General features: G+C 43.4%; 1 protein-coding gene and 1 pseudogene across 1 annotated transcript in view; one reads left to right on the top strand and one right to left on the bottom strand.

Moving 5' to 3' along the window:
• ADGRA1 (adhesion G protein-coupled receptor A1) overlaps positions 1-24,238 on the top strand; it is a 1,280,537-nt gene that overhangs the window by 143,752 nt on the left and 1,112,547 nt on the right. The gene's annotated exons all lie outside the window — the stretch shown is intronic.
• Positions 5,281-22,957, bottom strand: LOC143930028 (COX assembly mitochondrial protein 2 homolog pseudogene; annotated as a pseudogene).

Genomic DNA, 24,238 nt, shown 5'->3' with positions numbered 1-24,238 from the left:
TGGTTTTGCTTGCTGCAGCTTGCCATTGCATGCCATTGCTGAGCCTGTCATCTACCAGGACCCCCAGATCTTTTTAAATCCTGGATTTCCCCAGAGGTTTCCCCCTAGCGGATAACTTGCATTCACATTTTTAGCCCCAAAGTGCATTAAATTTTTTGCCAGTAAACCTCATTTGCCATGTAGTTGCTCACCCCATTATTTTATTGAGGTCCTCTTGTAAGGTTATTATATCTTGGTGTGATGTTATTTCCTTACTTAGCTTTGTATCGTCCACAAAGACTGAGCTTGAGCTATTTATCCCATCTATATCATTTATGAAAAAAATAAACAGAATTGGTCCCAGGACAGAGCCTAATGACGCGCACAAACGATCGGAATTCTCGTTGGAAAAAGCTCTGATGATTTTCCCGACGGAATTCTGACGGGATTTCACTCAATTTGTCTTGCATACACACGGTCACACCAAATTCCTACCGTCAAGAACGTGGTGACGTACAACACATACGAGGGGACTAGAAAAAGGAAGTTCAATAGCCAGTAGCCAATAGCTTCCGTCTCGTAGTTGAATCTGAGCATGCGTGAGTTTTTGCGTGTCGCAATTGCATGCACACGATCGGAATTTCCAACAAAGTTTTTCCGTCTGGAAAATTGAGAACATGCTATCAATTTTTTGCTGGCGGAAATTTGGACAGCTATATTACGATGGAGCCTACACATGGTCGCATTTTCCAATGAAAAGCTTTCATCTGTGTTTTGCTGTCCGAAATTCCGATCGTGTGTACGTGGCATTAGTGTTGCACTTTACAATTAATATATTGTTTGCACTTTTGTGCGTTTTTTTATGTGACTTTGTTTTCATCTTGCATTTGTCGCAGGGGATCACACTAAAACTAAATATTTTCTTCACATATGTTCTCATGCATAGAGTCTTTTTGTGCCCAAATTTAGTGTTGCACTTTACAATTTGTATATTGTTTGCACTTTTGTGCGTTTTTTATGCCACGTTGTTTTCATCTTACATTTGTCGCATGGAAGAGCACTAAAATGAAATATTTTGGTTGCGTATAATTCAATTCATCATATGTGCACTGTATAGTTGCACTTTATTTGAGTTTATGCTATTTAATGTTTGTGGTCATACTGCACTTTAATAATACAGTGTTATATTTACTTTAATATATGTTTTTATGCACCGGGTCATCTTGTGTTTAAACCTAGCGCTGCACTTTATTTTTTGCAATACAGGAAGGTTGCTATAGGCAACACAACTCTTCCAAATTCATTGTTCTGTTTTGTGTACGCGACAGTCCCACTTTTATATATACATTATGTGAATACTGCCTAAAATCAGAGGAAGCCGGTGAGAAGACACACATACGGAAACAAGCCCTTGTGAGCCATGACAGACTGACACGCTTGATATTTCCCAGAAGGCATCCATCTTTGAATGTGCCGCTTCTGTATCCGCCTTTTGTTTACTGCACTATCGCTGTTTGAATCACAACAGTAACGGTCCTTCTGGTAATGTACGTCTTAAATTATTTTCAAGCCTAAATATTTATCTACAATAAAAATCCTGCCTTCTGTCACCAGTCAGCAGCGCGCAACGCTTTCCTTGTAACTTGGAATGGGAACCGTATTAATATGTCTTGTGGCTGTCAGCGAATTAAACAGTGGGGGGGACGGCATATGTAGCAATAAACAGATTTCACAGAGATGTGCTTCCAAGTAAACATAGCTGTTTTTGTTGATAACAAACTATTCCACAATATTGCGGTATGAATACAAAGTAGCGGGGTGGGAATTGTTACAGTAAGCAATATCATCAACGCATAGTAAACAGATTCTTTCACAAAAGGCTGAACCGACACGGGAAATTTTAATGTCATGTTATTGTGTCGTTTAACCACTTGTTGACCGCTTGTTCACAGGTTGAACTGGATAACCTTACCGACTATGTAACGATTGCCAACAAAACGAGATAGGTGCATGCGTGGTGTGATATATATGAAAATAAACGCGATAGCATAAACAAAAACTCCAAAGTGATATATTGTGTGAGTCCCAATATTTGGATGAAACAACAGTCCGGGATAAGGGATGGATTTCCACTGTATGTACAAAATGATGGCCAATGAGCAATGTCTACTTAAATATGCAAAATAGGAAGGAGGGAGCACCCACAATGCCACATCCGTAATGTATTAAGGGAACATTCACGCGACACACGCACATTGACGCGATGCACATGGGCTCAATGTACAAATTATATCATTTCATGTGATTTTTATATATTGTTTTGAACACTGTTATGATATTGTATTTTTCAATAAAATAAATATTTTTTTCTACTTTCCTATTTGCTTCCATGCCTTAAAAGTCCTACCTGTTGATATCTATTTGGTATCTTCTTTGTTTTTACTTAAATATGCACTCACCAGAAGTTTGTTTATATGGTGCAGTATTTATTTAAAATTGAATAAAAACAGTTACAAAGCTATAGCATAGCAAATTAAATAAACTGGCCGGACTTACAACAGAAGTCACCACTACTGAACACACGGATGCGGTGGCAATGACCTCAGCATGCAGGTCTCCACTGATGCGTTTTGTGCACACGCTCGTTATCAAGGGATCCCTTATGCCGCGTACACATGAGCGGAATGTCCGACAGAAAAAGTCTGACGGAAGCTTTTCATCGTATATTCCGATCATGTGTATGCCTCATCTGACTTTTTTTTTTTTTTAATTCTGACAGACCTAGAAATAGAACATGTTCTAAATATTTCCGACGGAACCAATTCCTATCGGGAAAACCGCTCGTCTGTATGCTGTTCCAACGGACCAAAAACGACGCATGCTCTGAAGCAAGTACGAGACGGAGGCTATTGGCTACTGGCTATTGAACTTCCTTTTTCTAGTACTGTTGTATGCACTGTACGTCTCCGCGTTCTTGACGATCAGATTTTCGTGTGATCGTGTGTATGCAAGACAGTTTCAGCAGAATTCAGTCGGAAAAACCTTCAGAGTTTTTTTCCGATGGGAAAACCGGCCGTGTGTACATGGCATTACTCAATTTTAAATATCTGCTGCACAATATAAGCACTCTTGTGGGCTTCCGGTGGTGAGCTTTTTGTGCAGCTTACCGTTTCACTGACTGATCCTCTCGTTTCACTGACAAGAGGAATTGGGATGGACCCTACTCTAAAGGAGATTATTAAGGCTTACATCCATCTAACCTCTGGTGAGTGCATATGCTGGTGGAGGCTCTCGAGTGATGATTTGGTTTTACTACACTTTACTACACTGGTTTTTAATGCTGTTGAAGTACATGCTTCTGGTGAGTGCATAATTGAGTAGAAACTGCTCATTGGTCAGCAATTTTTACATTTGTTGGAGATCCATCCCTAATCCAGGACTGTTGTTTCATCCAAATATTGGGACCCACAATATATCACTTACATAGGCGTGCACAAGGGGTGTACCAGATGTGCTTCAGCACACCCTAATCACTCTGTGTGGTGACGATTCCCCCCACTGATAACTTCAAGGGGAGGAAGATACAAAGTATCATTCCCTCCATTCAGAAGATAAAAAAAACAACACAGGGGTGGGCTGCGCAGTGACTCATCATTGTAATATCCAATCAGAAGCTATCACAACGATTGGGGTGACCTGGAACCAAGTGTCCTAAGTCTCAATCGCTAGTTCAAGAGAGCTTTGTCTGCACAAAAAAAGGTACGCTCATATGTAGCATCAGGGATAAAGACCTACTTCCGTGAGACCACATATCTGGAGGCATTAATGGCGAGTGAGTGGGTGGCGGTAAAAACACAGTTCAAAAGGGCATTTTTACTCCCCCCCAACTGCAAGTGTAAACAAGGCCTAAGGGTGTTGGTTACTGTGATAGCTGCAGTTTCTATGCTAATATTCTTGGGGTTACAGCTTCAGGTGAGATGTCACATAATGCTTCCATCAGTAAAGATAGGCCCAGAGTTAACAAAAAATGCATGCTCGAAGGGCCGACATGACAGGGTTAAATGGGGTTGTCATAGGGAAAGGGCTGCTGGTCAGTGGGAAGCATTATTTATAAGAGTGAATGAATGAATGAAATACTTATATAGCCTTGAGTATAGCCTTATATTGCCTTATATAGAGTACTCTCCTGATTGGTGGTGAGGGCTGTAGAAGGTGGGACTACAGTAAGGGAATCTGTAGGAGGGTCACGGAAGTTATCAGTGGGAGGAGAGTGTGCTTGGGACAAAAGTTCGCCCTCCCGCCTGTCAGAAACCATGAAATCAGACCAAGACAGAATTACACTTGTTTAATACTGAAAGTAGGTAGAACAAACATAGTCAAAAGATAGCCAGAGTTCAGGAACCAGAACGGATAGTCAGGCAAGACAAACATCAGGGAGCCAGAGATGTGCGTGGTAAAACAACAAGCAGGATCTGGAGCCAGAAGGGATGTCAGCCAAGCAAGTCTTTTAACAGGAATGCAGTAGAGCGTCTCTGTGATGTCGACTAATGCCGTGTACACGCGACTGGACTTTTCGACGGACTAGGTCCGTCAGTCTTCCCGATGGACTTTCAGCGGAGTTCTGGCGGACTTTCTGAATGAACGGACTTGGACACACACAATCACACCAAAGTCGGACGGATTGTAACTTGATGACGTACGACTGAACTAGAATAAGGAAGTTCATAGCCAGTACCCAATAGCTGCCCTAACGTTGTTTCTTTTCCATCGGATTAGCATACACACAAACGGATTTCTCGGTCCGGTGGAGTTCCGGTGGGAAAATTTAAACATGTTCTATTTCTAAAGTCCGCAGGATTTTTGGCAAGCAAAGGTCCGATGGAGCCCACACGCGATCGAATTGTCCGACGGACTTGTTGCTGTCAAAAAGATTGGTCGTGTCCAAGAGGCTTTAGGCTGAGTGGCCAGCTCAGAGAAGGAAGGGCTGAGCACAGCCCTGACACCAGCCTTATTGAGTTCCATGGTATGTTGTATGCAGTTGAGACTAAGGTTTTTTGAGGTTTTGTCATGGCAGCCGGTGGGGTACAAGGTCCTGCTCTAGGTTTTTTTATTTTTATTTTTTTAAGTGGAGCAGTCTTTTAATGAATAAAATACTTTTCTGTTAAAATATCTGGACATTTGCATGAACATGTCTAAATAATAAAAAAAAAAAGGAATTTTGATAGTAAAATAAATACAAATTATCACTGGTGGAATACGTAGGGGTGAACGTACATGTGGTGGCTTGGCAAGAAACTTCTCTCAATAACTGCTAGCTTTGGAGAGATTTTGTTTCATCCTATATGATCTGTCACGGCTTGCATTTCTGTTGTTTTCATATTCACCCCTAAGGCGCTTCCTCATCTCTCGATCTATATCATTGCACTGTCCAAAATATTTCATAAATTTTTTCTCAATGTGGCACCACTTCACCATATTGATAGTCACATTGCACTCATCGGTGTGAAGGTGGGGTGGCAAGTCTGGATATATCTTTTACTAAGGAGCAACTGCCCCATGCACACACCGCTCACTTTGCCGGCTACTTTTTTCTGCTCTAGGTTTTTGAGCATAAAGAATATGTACATTTATAGGGACCCATCATGGAAAATTTCAGTGGTTACGCAGGTGCGAGTAGTTGATGCCTACTAGGACCTTGTGACTCCTATTTTAGCAAAATGCACTGGATTTTCATATGTTGATATGTTCATAAGTTATTTATAATTGGTAATAAATGGCCATTGTACTCCATCTTGAGTCTTATATGGTTGTTTTTTTGAAAAGGTTAGTGGAGGAGTGGTGGTCAAGCGGTTTGGGAGAGCAAAGCATCATTTATACCCTAGTCATGTCATCACAACAGAGCGTCAATGAAGCATTTGTGCTCATTTTGTTAGGATGTCCTTCACCAAATTCATGTAAAGCGTGCAACAATTTTCTTGTTATTTCCAACACGAGCAACAAATTCAGATAGATTATATGTGAAACACTTTTAAATTCTGTTGCTATGGATGCAACAAATTCCTTCCGAAATGCTGCCATGTTGGTGATAAGAAAAGTGGAGGTAAACAAGACCTCTTTCACATCAGAACAAATTGTTTTGAATGTGTGAGTACTGTGTCGGGACCACAATCCTGTCTGGATATGGCTGGTTAAAAAAAAAAGCGCCTTTTTTTTTCTGTCTGTTGCATCGTGTTTGTTTTACATGTGCTTATGTGCATTGCAGTGCAGAAAAAGGAAAACACGTGGCATATTTTAGGCACAGGTCTGTAATACACATGACAACAGACTTTTGGTGTAAACAGGGCACAAGGTCAAACGACTGCTTTCTGTGTGCCCTTGCAGAGACCTGCATTTTTCTAGTGTGGAAAAACACAGCGCACCACACAAAGCGTAAACAAGCCCTGAGACAAAATTCTGTGTGAGGCAATTCCAAAACAGAATAGTATACACCATACCGACAGGTACATGAATCTGTCGCAAATTGCGTCATTTCTTGCATGGATGAGTGACAGCTCTCTAGGGGCTCTATCTAATCATTGTTATTATAGCAACACTTATAAGCAAGACACTTATCAGCTTTGTCAGAAACACAGGGGGTTATTTACTAAAAGTGGAGGGTGCAAACTCTAGAAACCAATCAGATTGCAGCTTTTATTGCCAGAGCCTAAGGCCAGCTTCACACTGAGCCGCGGCCGAGTTAGCTCTAAAGCGATGCTCATTTTAGCAGCACTTTAGCGCTGTTTAAGCGGCGCTTTTTGACTGCTAGAGAGGCGTTTTTAACCTCCGTTAGCGGCCTAAGAAGAGGTTTAAAACTTCTGTGTTGCGGCGCTTAAGAAGCTTTGCCCATGCATTCCAATAGGCAGGTGCAGTTTGGGTGCGCCCTCTCCCCCCCAAAGATGCCAAGCGCACCACCCCAGTGTAAAAGCACTCAGGCTTCCTAAAACAAGCGGCACTTTAGCTAGAGTTGCCACCTCATCCCTTTAAACCCGAACACATATGAATTACACGGGTTCTGAGGCTAATTTCATGGAATGCATGGGCAACGCTTCTTAAGCGCTGCAACACAGACGTTTTGAACTTCTTCTTCAGCCGCTAACGGAGGTTAACCACTTGAGACCCGAATGATGGCTACAGCGCGGATCTTCTTTTCCGGGACTACGTCTATTGACGTAGTCCCATGCACGAGCGGCCTGCGCGCCCCCCTGAGGGGCGCGCGTGGCGCGCTCTGTGATCGGCGAGTCTACGAGACTCGCCTGATCACCGATCCGTGCAAGGGGTCGATCCCGACCCCTTATCACGTGATTAGCTGTCAGCCAATGACAGATGATTATGTAAAATAACGGAGCCGGTAATCAGCTATTATTCCTCCTCGCGCTGACAGCGCGAGGAGAAAAAAAAAAGCCGATTACCGGCGGCCGTGATCGGGACATCAGTCCCGATCACGGCCAGCCCTGCCAGTGCCCACCTTCCCCCTGCCAGTGCCCACCTGCCCCCTGCTTTGCCTGCCTAAATAAACAATGTGTCCCCCCTGTCAGTGCCACCCAGCAGTGCCCATAGTGCCACCCAGCAGTGCCCACAGTGCCACCCAGCAGTGCCACCCAGCAGTGCCCACAGTGCCACCCAGCAGTGCCCACAGTCTGCCTAAACAAAGGTGCTGCACCCCAGTGCCACATATCTGTGCCCAGCAGTGCCGCCCATCAGTGCCCAGCAGTGCCACCCATCAGTGCCCAGCAGTGCCACCTATCAGAGCCACCTATCAGTGCCACCTATAAGTGCCCAGCAGTCCCATATATCAGTGGTACCTATCAGTGCCCCTTAGTGCCACCCATCCGTGCCATCTTATCTGTGCCCGTCTTTGCCCATCAGTGCCGCCTTATCTGTGCCCATCGGTGCCGCCTTATCTGTGCCTATTAGTGCCACCTTAACTATGCCTAACAGTGCCCACCAATGCAGCCTATCAGTGCCCACCAGTGCAGCCTATCAGTGCCCACCAGTGCAGCCTATAAGTGCCGCCTCATCAGCGCACTTCAATGAAGGAGAAAAATGACCTGTTTGCAAAATTTTATAACAAACTATTAAACATGATTTTTTTTTTTTTGCATGTTTTTTTGTTTGTTTAGCAAAAAATAAAACTCCCAGCTGTGATTAAATACCACCAAAAGAAAGCTCTATTTGTGGGAAAAAAATGATAAAAATTTCATTTGGGTACAGTGTTGTATGCCTGCGCAATTGTCATTCAAAATGCATCAGCGCTGAAAGCTGAAAATTGGTCTGGGACTGAGGGGGGTTTAAGTGCCCAGTAAGCAAGTGGTTTAAAACCCCTCTCTAGCAGTCAAAAAGCGCCGCTTAAGCAGAGCTAACTCGGCTGCGGCTCAGTGTGAAGCTGGTCTTAGGCTTTGGCAATAAAAGCTGCAATCTGATTGGTTCCTATGCAGATTTTGCACCCTCCACTTTTAGTAAATAACCCCCTGTGTTTCTGACAAGCCTGAGTGCTTTCACACTCGGGAGGCATAGGAGGCAGTTTTCAGGTGCTTTACATCAGTGGTCATCAACCCTGTCCTCAGGGTCCACTAAGAGTCCATTCACACAGGAGCAACTTTGGGTCCGACTTGAAGTCGTCCCAAGTTGCCTCAAGTCGCGCAACATGATAAAATCAATGTAAATGAACGAGAGCCGTCTTAATGTACACTACTGAAGTCGCTCCGACTTCAGAAAAGGTTCCTGTACTACTTTAATCCGACTTCTAGGCAAATTGTACCCATTGATTTCAATAGAAGTTGCCTCCAAGTCTGATCCCCTGTCTTAACTGAAGCAACTTTCCAGGAAGTAAAAATAGTTTTCTAGGCAAACCCCTTCCTCCCACAGAGCTGATTATTATGTGATTGGCCTCTGGCAAAGTCCCCTGTCCTGGAAGCAACTTCAAGTTGCCTTGTAAGTTGCCTCAAGTCGTGCTGTGATTCATACTCAAGTCGTGTCCAAGTTGCCTCCCAAAGTCTCGCTCAAAGTCGTGTTGCCCGTGCGAATGGACTCTAACAGACAAGGTTTGCAAGATAACAGAAATACATCACAGGTGATATCATTTGCTGCTCAGTGATTGCAATATACTAGTCTGCATCTCCCCAAGATAATACATAAAACCTGGCCTGTTAGTGGGCCTTGAGGACAGGGTTGATGACCATTGGGTTACAGGCACTATTTCTAGCACTAAAATGCCTGAAAACTGCCTACAGTGTGAAAGGGATCTAAAATATAAACTTGTATAAATGTGTGTAAGTTATTAGCAGAATTGTTTGTGTCTAAGCCATGAATACTATAGCACAGCTCCCAACTTTTTGAGATGGCAATGAGGGACACCTATTAGCAAAAGTATGTAGGCATAGGACCCTGCCACACCCCTTAAAGGAGAATTATAGAAAAAAAAATGATTAGCTAAACCCACAAGTGCTTTCTTTCTATCACTACTATTACTTTATATTGCCTTTTGAAATTTACAAATTCAGCAATTTAGAAATTGGATGAAAGGATTTGCACTGGGGAAAACTTTTTGAAAGATAAAAAGTGCATTTTTTTACTATATAGATACATAAGCCTGTGTAAATGAGCCTAAAGCAACCAATCAATGTTTATCTCTTCCCTCCAATGACTGCAATAAGCTGAAATCTGGTTGAATATGAGCCATGGCCCAACTTAAAAACAAATACCCCAGATGTGAACACCCCCCCCCCCCCCCATTGCACCCTGACATAATTCATCATCACTGTATTGAATCCAACAAGCCAACCAGCTCCTATATCTTTCTTTTTGCATCTGTAGGGGGTTATTCCCAATGGTGGGCCTGGGCATTTAAAGAGAATCAAGATACTATAATATTAAGCCTCAATGTAGGTAAGCATACAGACAGTGCCGTCAAGACCAGCTTCAAAAACGAGCCTAATGCCTCGTACACAGGATCGGACTGCAAAACCATGGAATTTTGTTCGAAAGGGTGTTGGCTCAAACTTGTCTTGCATACACACGGTCACACAAATGTTGGCCAACAATTATGAACGTAGTGACATACAAGACTTACGACGTGGTGAGTGTTGATTTGTACTTTTCAGTTCGTGTGCAATCGGAGGAGATAACGTGTTATTTATTATTGGCCTTGGAGTTACTTTGACATTATTTTTTTGGTTGAATAATGATTTGATTTAGTATATTTTCTATATTTTTGAATGCATAGAATGCACTTTTTGGTTAAGTTCTATTGACAGATAGCATGTCTAATTTTATTTTTTTTAATATTTATTTTAATTGTGGAGAATAATACCAATAGTTTGGGAGTAGGCAGTTACATTTTAAAAACTACAATGTAAAATTGACAAGGGACACCAACATAGTTGTATCTTTGTTCTTAAAAACTACGGGATAATGGTGTTGCGGTAACTTGCACAAATAAAAATAAAAAAAACATAATAATATTATTCTTGATATCACTAGAAAAAAAAGCCATTGAAAATGTGTTTGCAATAACTCCATCAGTATCACCAGCAAAGCAGCTTCATTATTATCCCATTAAAGAAGAAGAGAATGTGCGCTGCATTTGGAGATTTCATAATTTGCCACGTCACAAATGTTAATTCTCCAATGCAAATGCTAGTTTACAAGACCGACCATGCCTGCTTCCGAGCATGCATGTTTGTACTTTGGATTTTTCTACAACAGATTTGTGTACACACGATCGGAAAGTCCGCCAACACACATTTGTTGGCGGAAAATTTGAGAGCATGCTAGCCAACATTTGTTGGTGGAAAGTCCGACAACCCTTGGGGCTTTCACACTGGAGAAACAAACTGTTTCAAGGCGCTTTGCAGGCGCTATTTTTAGCACTTAGGCTGCTTTCACACTGGGGCGGGAGCAGCGTCGGCGGTAAAGCGCCGCTATTTTTAGCGGCGCTTTACCGTCGTTTTAGCGGCGGTGTGCGGGCGCTAGCGGGTGGTTTTAACCCCCGCTAGCGGCTGAAAAGGGGTTAAACCCGCCCGCAAAGCGCCGCTGCAGCGGCGCTTTGCCGGCGGTATTGCCGCGGTGTCCCATTGATTTCAATGGGTACGAGCGGTATAGGAGCGGTGAATACACCGCTCCTTCACCGCTGCAAAGATGCGGCTAGCAGGACTTTTTTCACCGTCCGGCCAGCTCATCGCTCCAGTGTGAAAGCCCTCCGGCTTTCACACTGGAGTTAAAGGGGCCGGTTTTTTTCAGGCGTTACACAGGCGCTATTTTTAGCGCTGTAACGCCTGAATACCGCCCCAGTGTGAAAGCAGCCTAAAGCGCCTGCAAAGTGCCTCAGTGTGAAAGCAGCCTAAAGGTTAATGGATTTTAAAGGATCATACTGTTATTGTACACACATTATTAAAGCCTCATGTAGTATTCCTGCCTTCGGCTGGCTAAATTTAGTATATAGTGCTGTTCTAGCCAGCCAGCTTTAGATATGATCAGGTTTATCCCTAAAAGTGGTAGCTGATTGCTCCTGTCTGCTTTTGGAAGAATATTCCAAAAGTATTGTGGGAGGATCAGTCACTGGCTTATGAATAGGAATCTGACCTTAGTCAATCCCTGGGAGGTTAGCTCAGAAGGTGTGGCTGGAGAGAAGATAAATATGTAGGAGGATATGATCAGAGCTGTCTTACCCTGGGACTTTCGGTCCTGGAAGGGGCCACTAGGCTTTAGCAAGTGCTATGGGTAAAGGGCATGAAAGAAGACTTGCCTGAAGGAAATTGGCCTTTGAAAATTTGGCTGGAGAGGTGGGGCCCTTTCTGCCTGCAGCTCCAGGTGTGGATGTATTTCTTGAGGGTGAGATGCCAGAAGTTGCTGTAAAAGACTGTGACTGCTCTCATAGGATCTCAGATTTACTGGTTTTCCCAATTTTCTTCAACATCATTTTAAGTCTGCAACTATAGAGTCTAATACTGCTGAGCCATGATTGTTCAGGAAGCCGTCCTCCAGGAATTTTGTAAGTGCCTTTCGGTATCCTGCACCCTCAACTTTCCTCTCTTCATTTAGTTCAAAATCTGCAATAACCCCCCAAAAAAACCTAGACTGAGCCTGAATTTGTTGTTATACTTCATTCTGAGCCTTAACACAGGGTGTGCAGTCTCTGGACAGGTAAGGTGACCCTGTATATTTCCAGCGGTTCTTCCCTGGGGTTATTGCTACACTTACAAAAGAGAGGTTTTATTTTGCTTGGATAAACCCTTTAATGTCAGGTTGTGTGCTCTCTGTGTTTCTCTTCTGGCCTGCAACAGTGCCTACACTGCATGTGAGACTAGGTTTCTTAAAAAAAAAAGCGTATTGTGGAGGTTGAATGTTTAAAGTTGCAGTGAATCGCATTGTATGCAATTACATGTTGGAGCCCAGAGCATACAGAAATAGCATCTGTTCACAGTTTGACTTGATTTTCTGCTTCTGGGTAAAAGCTTCACAGGGCATTAATTTAAATCCTAATCAGTCCATCCAAATACAGAAAGCAGACGCAGGTAAATAGCTATTGATTGTTCTTCTTCATTGTAGAGCTCTGCTTTAATTTTATGGGTGCCATTAGACGGCAATATAAAAGGACAAGACAGAAAAGAAAAAGCATTTGTATGCTACAGCGGCGATGCTTGCAGGTACACAATTTATTCAGCTTTTGACCTATTAAAAGAAAATGATAAACAACGCAGTGGTGATATATTGTAGCAGATTGATGTGTTTACTATTTTATGTCTGAAGTGCCATGTGCATTTATGGACACTTTCACAACATTTAAAGCCATGAGAAGGGAAGAGAAACTCCTTGGAGTACCCATCATTTATACAAACATATGGAGACATTTTGCATCCTCCCCACGGTCCTTTGTCTTCTTGTGCGGAAAACCATTAATTTTGGTTAAACATGCACGGCATTATAATGCAGCTCCGGTGATACAGCCAAGGTGTTCTTCTACATCATTAAACAATTATGGCAAAAACATTCAGCTTATTTTAAAAAGACGGGATAAAGTGACTAATTCAGGGCCAAGTGACAATATCTGTGCAAAGGGCTCCCCGAACCCCACTGGCTGGTCTCTCTCTCACATGCGGCAGCCCTTGCTGCCCTTCTGAAAAACAATCCACTGTAGTTCACTTTTCAAAGGGTATATGACAGGCGGTAAGGAGGCAATATGTCAACTCCTCCCCACCGGTTTTAACTCTAAAAAAGGCTGAACCACGACACCGCAACCGTGTACATTGCATGCTATTGCAGGGCAGTTGTGGAGCGTCCATGTACACTAAAATAGGTCACATTCGATGGCGGTCCTGCCTACAAAGCATTTCAGCCATGGCATGTGTACAACCCTGAGTGACTGCATGCCCTCCTTAAGGTGGACAGCCAGTAAAATCCTAGCTTTGCCTGCTTATACTACTCTGTGGCCACCCGTGTGAATGAGCCCATACTCACCTTGCCACTGCCACTACTTTCTGCTGCCACAGCCAGCTATAACCATAGTTCTAGAAATGTGGGAGCATGGGGCCTTCTCCTATGTGGTCATGTATGGGTCCAGCAGGCAGTCACTAAACCTGAGCACTGTCACATGATGTTACCACTTCCCCTAGTGTCCGACACCAGCCGGCACTGAAAACTAAAAAGGAAGTTGGGACTTTATATGAGGCAAGTGACAATTGAACAAGGCAATACATGCATAATGATTTAGGCTGGGTTCACATTGCAGCGGTGACGAGAATCGGATGTGATTCGCACCGCACTGCAGTGCAAATCACATCCGATCTCTGTGCGATGCGAGTTCTGCCATACAGATAGTATGGCTGAATTTGCATCGCACCCGGCCCAAACTCGCACAGGACCCTTTTTTTGGTACACAGCAGAACCGGATCGCATGGGTGTTCACACCATGCGATCCGATTCCTATCCGAGTTTGCAGATCGCACTGCGATATGCGAACTGATCTGGGGGTTGGATTGAGTTGGCCCACCCTCTGCAGCTATAACAGCTTCAACTCTTCTGTGAAGGTTGTCCACAAGGTTTAGCAGTGTGTCTATGGGAATGTTTGACCATTCTTCCAAAAGTGCATTTGTGAGGTCAGGCACTGATGTGTTCTCTCAGGTTGAGGTCAGGACTGTGTGCAGGCCAGTCAAGTTCCTCCACCCCAAACTCACTCATCTATTTCTTTATGGACCTTGTTTGTGCACTGGTGCGCAGTCATTTTGAAACAGGAAGGGGCCATCCTCAAACTGGTCCCACAAAGTTGGGAGCATGAAATTGTCCAAAATGTCTTGGTATGCTGACGCCTTAAGAGTTCCCTTCACTGTAACTAAGGGGCCAGGCCCAACCCTTGAAAAACAACCCCACACCATAATTCCTCCTTCACCAAATGATTTGGACCAGTGCACAAAGCAAGGTCCATGAAGACATGGATGAGTGAGTTTGGGGTGGAGGAGCTTGACTGGCCTGCACAGAGTCCTGACCTCAACCTGGTGGAACACCTTTGGGGTGAATTGAAGCGCAGACTGCGAGCCAGGCCTTCTCATTCAACAGCAGTGTCTGACTTTACAAATGCGCTTCTGGAAGAATAGTCAAATATTCCCATAGACACACTTCTAAACACTGTGGACAGTCTTCCCAGAAGATTTGAAGCTGTTATAGATACAAAGGGTAGGCCAGCTCAGTATTGAACCCTACAGACTAATGCCCTGTACACACGGTCAGACTTTCCGATGATCAAAATCTGTCGGATTTTTTCTGACGGATTTTGGCCCAAACTTGTGTTGCATACACATGGTCATGCAAAGTTGTTGGAAAATCCGATCGTTCTGAACGCGGTGACGTAGAACACATACGACGGGACTATAAACGAACCAGTAGCTAATATCTTTCGTCTCATAATTTATTCTGTTTGTTTTGTTTTATTCTGTGTTTTGAGAGAGGAGTTCCTGAGACCCGTGTGGTCTGTCCTGGTTCCAGGGTAGCCCCGTGAGCAGTCCCTGTCACAGGGTGTTTGACACCCTGCAACATGCTCCTGTGGAAGGCCCCTGATAGACCTGTCTGGTCTGGGGCAGGGATCCGTCTGTTCCTGAGTCTCGGACCCGGCTGGTCTGAGGTGCAGTAACTGAGGGAGAATTCAAGGTGCCCGGGTGTGCTCTCGGCTTGGAGAGGCACCACAGCTCGTGGAAGTGACCGGGGGAGGACTCTTCGGAGGAGGGCCGGCAAGTGGCATCCTGGGAAGTGCCTGGTTACTGAGTTGGGAAGGACATTGACGAATTCACGCTTTTCCAGTACCATTGAGGAGACGGGAAACGTTCCAGGTACTGAGGAAAAGGTTCCTGTTTGCCTTTGGTTACAACTTGTCCACGTTCACAAGACTGTTTCAAATTTTGAGTCAATGTGCTAACTGCCATGATCTCTGGCTAGAGATCTGTTCAGCCTTGAAGTGCCCAGCTGTGAGTGGCTACTCTCTGGGTGGAATTAGAGACGTTGCTAGACCTGCAGTTCAAGGTGCCTGAGTTCTTCACCCGTGCCCTCTGTTCCTTAAAACACTATGTTGTTTGGAAGTTAAAATTGCAAAATAAAACCCTTTAAAGAGGACTTCATCTGTGTCAGCATTCAAGTTGTTGGGTATCAACCCTGGGAACCCCTAGACATGGAAGGGCAGGCCAAGAGAAGGTAACTGGTAAGCCAAATAAGTCAAGGCCGCATAGCAAAGGTTGTGGCCGCTACATAGGCATTATTCTCTTATTTTATTTTTTTATTTTAACCTAAGTCTGCAAATGATACAATCTCTGTCCTAGGATGACAATCCTCACTCTTTGTCTATGAAGGAGCAGTATGGTCACCTTAAGACAGGACTACAGAACACTTGCTCCTCTTCTCTTCATCATAACATTGGCGGAGGTGTTCTGCAATCCACAAAGAGAGCTGGGAACCATTCTAACTGATAGGAGAGCATCACAGCAAGTGGGCACAGGAAGTTATAGATAACAATGAGTTTTGGGTTTAGGTCGACAGAGGTTACAACCCAAACTGTAGCTGCTTGAGGATTCCTGAGAGTGAAAACTAAATGATCAGATTTGGCTTGCTCGCCCATGCCAAACCTCATGCTGGCACTGCATCTGGAAGTCATTCATTTAGTGGCAGTATCACTACTAGCACTAGAAAAATTACATCCTGGCCCACCTGCTGGCTTGTTTCACATTATGATTAACGATGGACCTACATTGCTGAACAATATGAATGATGATGGATCTACAACATGGGACATTATATGGCAATTTATTTATTTTTCTTAATAAAGGATAAATGAGGGAGATTGTGATGGAATTGCATCACTGAATGGTAGGGCATCACTGGATGCTAGGGCCTTTTAACAGGTACTGTAGGTCTGCCATAATGTGCAAATTTGCATGTACATGCTACCTGCACTAAAAAATAATTGCAAAACTTTTGAAAAAATATATGTTGTTTTATGTATTCTTTAACCACTTGCAGACCGGACCATTTTGCTGGTCAAAGACCAGACCACTTTTTGCGATTCGGCACTGCGTCGCTTTAACTGACAATTGCGCGGTCGTGCGACGTGGCTCCCAAACAAAATTGACGACCTTTTTTTCCCACAAATAGAGCTTTCTTTTGGTGGTATTTGATCACCCCTGCGGTTTTTATTTTTTGCGCTATAAACAAAAATAGAGCGACAATTTTGAAAAAAACGCATTATTTTTTACTTTTTGTTATAATAAATATCCCCCAAAAATATATAAAAAAATATTTTTTTCCCTCAGTTTAGGCCGATACGTATTCTTCTACATATTTTTGGTAAAAAAAATCGCAATAAGCGATTATTGATTGGTTTGCGCAAAAGTTATAGCGTTTACAAAATAGGGGATAGTTTTATAGCATTTTTATTAATAATTTTTTATTATTATTTTTTTTACTAGTAATGGCGGCGATCTGCCATTTTTATTGTGACTGCGACATTGTGGGGGACTCATCGGACATTTTTGACATATTTTTGGGACCATTGTCATTTATACAGTAATCACTGCTGTATAAATGCAGTGATTCCTGTGTAAATGACACTGGCAGTGAAAGGGTTAACCAGTGGGTGGCAGTGTAGGGGTTAAGTGTTCCTAGGGGTGTGTTACTAACTGTGGGGGGGTTGGGCTTTCATTTAGTGTACACTGATCTCTGCTCCAATCACATGGAGCAGAGATCAGCGTCACTAGTTGCTAGGCAGAATGGAGAAATGTTGTTTATACAGCATTTTCTCCATTCGGCTGCTCCGTGAGACGATCGCGGGGATGCCCGCGGCGATCGAGTCCGCGGGTCCCGCGACCGGACTAACGGGGGTCCTGACCAGCGCGGGAGCGCGCCTCCGCCAGCGCGCTCCCGATGGCAGGGCGGCATCGAATATTGGACGTACCTGTACGCCAATATGCCTGGCCGTGCCATTCTGTCGACGTACATCGTCGTGCGCTGGTCGGGAAGTGGTTAAAGTGTAACTAAACTCATTGATTTACCTGTTTCCCAAAACAGTTACATTCCAGGCATTCCATGAATGATAACTGTCACAGTTGCTTGTTCTCTCAGTTGAACTGTCAAGACCTCAAATGGCTGGTGTCATAACTGATCACATGAGCAGCACCATGGCAATTGCAGATCAAACAGAATCTAACATGGCAGATTCAATGGCTGTTTAGGATAGGAGTTTTGCTAAAGCACTGTATCATAAACAATTGTCATACTTTTTTTCCATATGATACTTTTTCATGCTCATTCTTCCCATTGATCACCAATGTAAGGGGCATTCTTCCCACTGACAACAAATATAAGGGTCATGCTTCCCTCTAACCACCAATGTAAGTAGCATTCTTCCCACTAACCTAACCACCAATGTAAGAGTCAGGCCGCGTACACACGGGCGGACTGTTCGCCCAACTTTGTCCGCTGAACAGTGTTTGGGCGGACAGTCCGCTCGTGTGTGGGCTTTCAGCGGACAGTTTCAGCGGACAGTTGGACGGACAAGGTTTTTCGGAATTTCCGAAAAACTGTCCGCTGAAACCTTGTTTCAGCGAACAGCCCGCTCGTGTGTAGGCTTGTTCGTCAAACAAAGTTGCGCGCATGCTTAGAAAGGATTTTCACGCCGAAAGCTATAATGCAGTGTATAGGACGTCGTATTTTTCGTCCCGTCGTACGTGCCGTTCACGTCATCGCGCACGGTTTCAGCAAACTGTTCGTCCGTCGTGTGTGGCCATGTCCGTCCATGCTAAGTTTGAGCGGACTGTTTGCCGAAACTGTTGGACGGACAAAGTTGGGCGAACAGTCCGCGCGTGTGTACGCGGCCTCATTCTTTCCACTGATCACCAATGTAAGAGGCATTCTTTCCAATGATCACCAATGTAAGAGGCATTCTTCCCACTAACCACCCATGTGAAGGGCATTCTTCCCAATCAGCACCGATGTAATGGGCATTCACGGACCACCAACTTAAGACCAGGCCTATTTTTCAAACCTGTTGTTTACAAGTTAAAATCATTTTATTTTGCTAGAAACGTACTTAGAACCCCCTAACATGATATATATATTTTTTCAAACACCATAGAGAATAAAATGGTGGTCGTTGCAATACTTTCTGTCACACCATATTTGCGCAGCAGTCTAAGCCCTTGTACACACGGTCGGAGATTCCGACGGAATGTGTCCGATCGGACCGTTTTGTCAGATATTCCGACTGTGTGTGGTCTACATCGGACTGTTTCCGTCGGAGTATCCGACGGACCAAGTTTTCCAACTTGTTGGTAAAATTTTCCGACAAAATGCTCCGATCGGACATACTCCGATCATGTGTAGAGAATTCCGATCGGACAAAGTGCCACGCATGCTCAGATCAAATTCCTACACCAAAGCTATTGGCTACTAGCGTGAACGTAGTCCCGTCGTAACGAAATAACGTAATCACATCGGATTTTCTGACAACTTTGTCCAACCGTGTGTATGCAACAGTTTCGCACAAAATCCGTCAGACAAAATCCGATGGATTTGGTTATCGGAATCTCCGACCGTGTGTACAAGGGCTTACACTTTTTTGAATTGAAAAATAAGACAACAGTTAAGTTAGAGCATATTTTTTTTATATTGTGAAAGATAATGTTACACTGAGTAAATTGATACCCAACATGTTATGCTTCACAATTGTGCCCGCTCATGGAATGACAACAAACTTTTATCCTTAAAAATCTCCATATGCGGCGTTTAAAAAATTGTACAGGTTGAATGTTTTGAGTTACAGAGAGGGTCCAGGGCTAGAATTATTGCTATCACTCTAACGATTGCGATGATATCTCACATGTGTTGTTTTTTTTTTCTTATTTAACTTTTTCTTATTTATTTTTACTCTGTTCTTTTAAAAAAATGTGTCACTTTTATTCCTATTACAGGGAATGTAAACATCCCTTTTAATAGAAAAAGAGCATGACAGGACCTCCTAAATATGAGATCTGGGGTCAAAAAGACCTCAGATCTCATATTTACACTAAAAAGCAATAAAAAAAGTTGTTTAAAAAAAAAAAAGTCCCTTTTAAGAGCTTTGGGCAGAAGTGATGTTTTGACATCGCTTCCACCCTGCGATTGTATGGAGCCGAGCGTGGGGGGCCATCTTCCCCTCACTCAGCTCCATGTCAAGCAGGGGAGAGGACGCGATCACATCCGCCGCACCGGAGAGCAGCGGGAGGGAGGGGACCCTCTCCCGCCACCGATAAACGTGATCTCACGGGGGAATCCGCCACTGGGACCACTTTTATCTGAAAGTGGACCGCCCGCTGAAGAAGTGGATACCGGGATTATGGCAGCTAGCTGCTGCCATAACAATGGTATTCTACTTCAAGTTTCTGTTCTGTAATGACCACAGTCGGTCTGTAAGTGGTTAAGGAGTATTTTTCCCGCTGTCCACCAATGTAAGGAGTGTTTTTCCCACTGACCACCAATATGAAGCCCCGTACACACGATCAGAGTTTTCGTTTGAAAAATCTTGAACGGTTTTTAGCTCGTCTTGCATACACATGGTTATACAAAAGTTCTCTGAACTTTCGACCATCAAGAACGCGCTGACATACAACACTACTACGAGCCGAGAAAATGAAGTTCAATGCTTCTGACCATGCGGCGAATTGTTTCCGAGCATGCGTAGGAATTTTGCCCGTCGGAATTGCTACAAACTATCAGAATTTACGCTCGTAACTTTTTCCGTCGGAAAAATAGAGAACCTGCTCTCAAAAGTCCAATGGAGCATACACATGGTTGGAATATCCGACCAAAAGCTCACATCGGACTTTTGCTGGCAGGATTTGCGATCTTGTATACGGGGCTTTAGATTTTCGGACGACTGAACGTTTGTTTTTTGTGGCATGCTAGCCTCATGTCGAAAGTGAAGAGGTTACTTACAATACAACATTTTTCATACTTCAGAATACAACGTCAAAAGTGATGTGTTGAATAGTTTTGTATGTATTCTTTAGTTTCGAAAGCTCTATTTGTGGGGAAAAAAAGGGATATCAAATTTATTCAGGGTGCACTGTTGCAGGACCACGCAATTGTCAGTTCAAAATAGCGCAGTGCCATATCACGAAAAATGACCTGGTCAGGAAGGGGGTAAACCTTCTAGAGGTGAAGTGGTTAAGTACCAATGTAGCGGGCATTCTTCCCACTGATTACCAGCATAAGGGGCATTCTTCCCAATAACCACCAATGTAAGGAATATTCTTCCCACTGATCACCAATGTAAGGAGCATTCTACTCTTTTACCATCACCGTAAGGGGCATTCTCTCCACTGGCCATTCTCTTCACCGTAAGAGACATTCTTCCCACTGATCATCAATATAAGGGAAATTATTCTTACTATTCACCAATATAAGGGGCATTTTCCCACTAACCACCAATGTAAGAAGCATTCTTTCCACAAAACTCTAATTAATTTTAGCAAGCGTTTCCTGAGACCTGATATTATTTTAAGGGTTCCTCTGGGGTTGAAGAAGGCTAATATAATGGGTAATATTAGCATTTAGTTGTTGTATTTGAATTTACTTTAAATAAGAGACCTGTAATTGGTTGGGCACCCCAGGATGATGTCACTATGCAAGGCTATTTTGGGGGGTACCACCATTTGTATCTCCAGTATAAGTAATTAGTACCAAGATAAATATGTTCAATTCCCGGCAGTATTGATTAACAGTGGCTTTATTGCTTTTTTCTTTCCTCAATGTCTACCTTTCAGATGTTTCAGATATTTTAAAGGAAGTAAGTTCATCTAGTGTCTATAGATGCTTAAAGATGTAGCACATCCTGATAAGAGCCATATGATTCATCATCTATCTTTGAACATATCCTGTATCGTATATTCACCAGCTCTCACATTTATAAATAAGATGACTTGAATGAATGTTTCCTGCTGATATTTAGTCAGTAAACAGGTAGTGCAGGTATTGTGCAGTAATATTTCAAAGCTATCTTATCTTTTGTTAAATACTCCATGAAGTCAGTAAGTAGGGCAGTCTGCAGGATAGAACTGAATAAATGATTGATACTAACATTTCAGTTATTGTGGAATGGAATATTTTATTTTTATTTTTTACGTACCTACTGTATAGGCACAGATACAGCTCTTTTACTTCCCGTTGTTTATTTATGACGTTATTGATGCCACTGGCAGCCATTTTCATTTTATGTCTCTGGTAATGTTGACTTTCTCAGTGTGGTGTTGTGTTATTGTGGAATGGATTTTTTTTTTTACGTACTAACTGTATAGGCACTGATACAGCTCTTTACTTCCCGTTGTTTATTTATGAAGTTATTGATGCCACTGGCAGCCATTTTCATGTTATGTCTTTGGTAATGTTGATTTCTCAGTGTGGTGTTGTTGTGTGTTCTTAGTATTGTTGGTTTTACTGATGGTTTGTCTTTGTTCTGAATCCTTTTTCCTGTTAACAGTTTAAAAAAATCTACTATAGATTAGTAGTAAACTTATTGCTGTGAAAAGGCAGATGGGTTGAGGAGGCACTTTGAAAAAAGAAGACTTATACCTTTTAAAAGCATAATTTTTAAAGTAGAACAATTGGCAAAACTTTTTCCTGGTGTCTCCATGGCAGCATACCCGTGACAAGCTCCTTCTTGGCTCCTTCCTCAGGATCAGTGAATATCTTTTAAAAGTGAGTGTCAGAGACTCCCCCAGCATTCTCCTTTTTTTCCTCTTACCTTAAGGACAGTGATTGTTGGTCGAACGTCCTTGCCTCTGCATTCAGCAGTTTCTGTCTGGTTTGAGGCTCTTCCAGATGCAGTCCATGGCCTAGGGCTGCTAAACGCGCTAATATATTTTTGGGACATGCAGTGCTTCTTAAGTAAGAACTTTTATTTCTGCACCCATTATCAGGTGTCAGCTCAAGGCCTGCAGCAGAGAAAGCAGCTACAGTCACCCCCTTAGCTTGCAAATTTTGTTTCTCTTTTTCCCCTTGTTTCTTTAAGAAGGAAAGTTTTCTCTATGGCCATTCCCCTTCTTTTCTTTTTTCCCCTCTCCTCTTCCTTTTCACCTTCTTTCTAAGGATTTATTTTTTCTCTTTTGCTTACCTGCCAGTGTTGTTTCTTTCCTCCTCTTATTTTAGCCTTCGAGGTGCCTAAGGACTGGCACAGGCCTCGCGCGATCTTTCTAATGTCTCTGGTGTCTCTCTGCCCCTACTGCGCAGGCACATGCAGCTGTCGCATTTGGTGGAGCAGGCAGGTCCGAGCGCCATTGGCCACACATGTGCAGCATGGCGCAAAGCTCCAGCGGCTATCTTTATTAAGGGAAGGAAGTAAATTCTTTGCCCTCACTTCAGTATGGCTCTGCTGTGCTTCCAGTGGGTCGCCTCTTTGAAGCTCCTGGTGGTCTGCCAGTCTGTAATACATGGTACCTTTTTTCTTGGATCTTTAACCCTTCAGTTTTTCCCCCCCCCATCCTGTAAAGCCCAATAATTAAAATCGCTTCTTGTCTCTAGCTGTTTGTCCTGTGTGCTGCCTACAATAAGCTGTTAGTCGCCCTCTCAAGACTTTCAACACAGTTTAAGGTAAGGACCATCGTCCAGGTAAGTTTAAAACGCCAGAAGAAGTCTAATATCACTTACAAACGACCGGACTTTCCGTCAGAAATGGTCCGATGGTCTTCCCGACGGACTTTTGACTGAACGGACTTGCCCACACATGAACAGACCAAAGTCAGTTCGTTTTGAACGTGATGACATATACGACGGGACTAGAAAAGGAAGTTCAATAGCCAGTAGCCAATAGCTGCCATTGCATCGTATTTGGTCCATCGGACCAGCATACAGACAAATGGTTTTCCTGATTTGAAACATGTTCTATTTCTAGGTCCATCTGAATTTTTGAAGGAAAAAGTCAGATGAAGCCCACATTTCTGCCGGAAAGTCCGGTCGTGCATACACGGCATTAGAGGACCTCAAGGCGTCATGACAAATCCCATCAAAGCCATAACCGGAGTAGAACTTCAAGATCTCAACATCATGCTCATGCAGAAGGGTTCAACTGCAAGAGGCTTCATTCCTCATATTCTCCAAGCACCAGAAGTCCAAGGTGTAGAGCATGTGGAGCAACTCCACTTCCGGATAACCCCTTCCCGCCGAGCGCATACATATTTGCGTACTGGGCTTTTGTGGGTTATACCGGGATGATGCCTGCCGAGGATAACAACTGATACGGCTAAAAGGAGCTCGGTTGTTATCCCCGAGGAGCAGGAGGGGATGTTCCCCCTCCCCCCCTGCTGCCTCCCACTGCTCTTCCCGGGCCTCCCGGTGGCACCGGAGAGCCGATCGATGAACCGGCTCTTCCGGAGGCTAGTGACAGAGTGGAATAAAGACGAAAATGGCTTTGTTCCAGTCTCCTTGATGTAAACATGGAAGTGACGTCACAAGGTCACTTCCTGTTTACTCAGCTGCCAATGGCTGCGGATTTTAAAAAATCGACAGTATTCAGATACACTGTTTTCGGTGATCTGAATACTTTGAAGTGCAAAGGCCCCCGATCCCTCTATAACGAGTGCCTGTCACCACCTATTACTGTCACAAGGGATGTTTACATTCCTTGTAACAGCATTAAAAGTGATCACATAAAAAAAAAATAATTGTAGTAATATAAAAATAAATAAAATAAGTAAAAAAATATTTTTTCAAACCG

The sequence above is a fragment of the Lithobates pipiens genome, unplaced genomic scaffold (genome assembly GCF_037356315.1).
Source record: "Lithobates pipiens isolate NorthernLeopardFrog02 unplaced genomic scaffold, aLitPip1_a1.2 Scaffold_25, whole genome shotgun sequence".
In the NCBI taxonomy this organism is placed as follows: Eukaryota; Metazoa; Chordata; class Amphibia; order Anura; family Ranidae; genus Lithobates; species Lithobates pipiens.
This window is presented reverse-complemented; position numbering and strand designations above follow the sequence as displayed.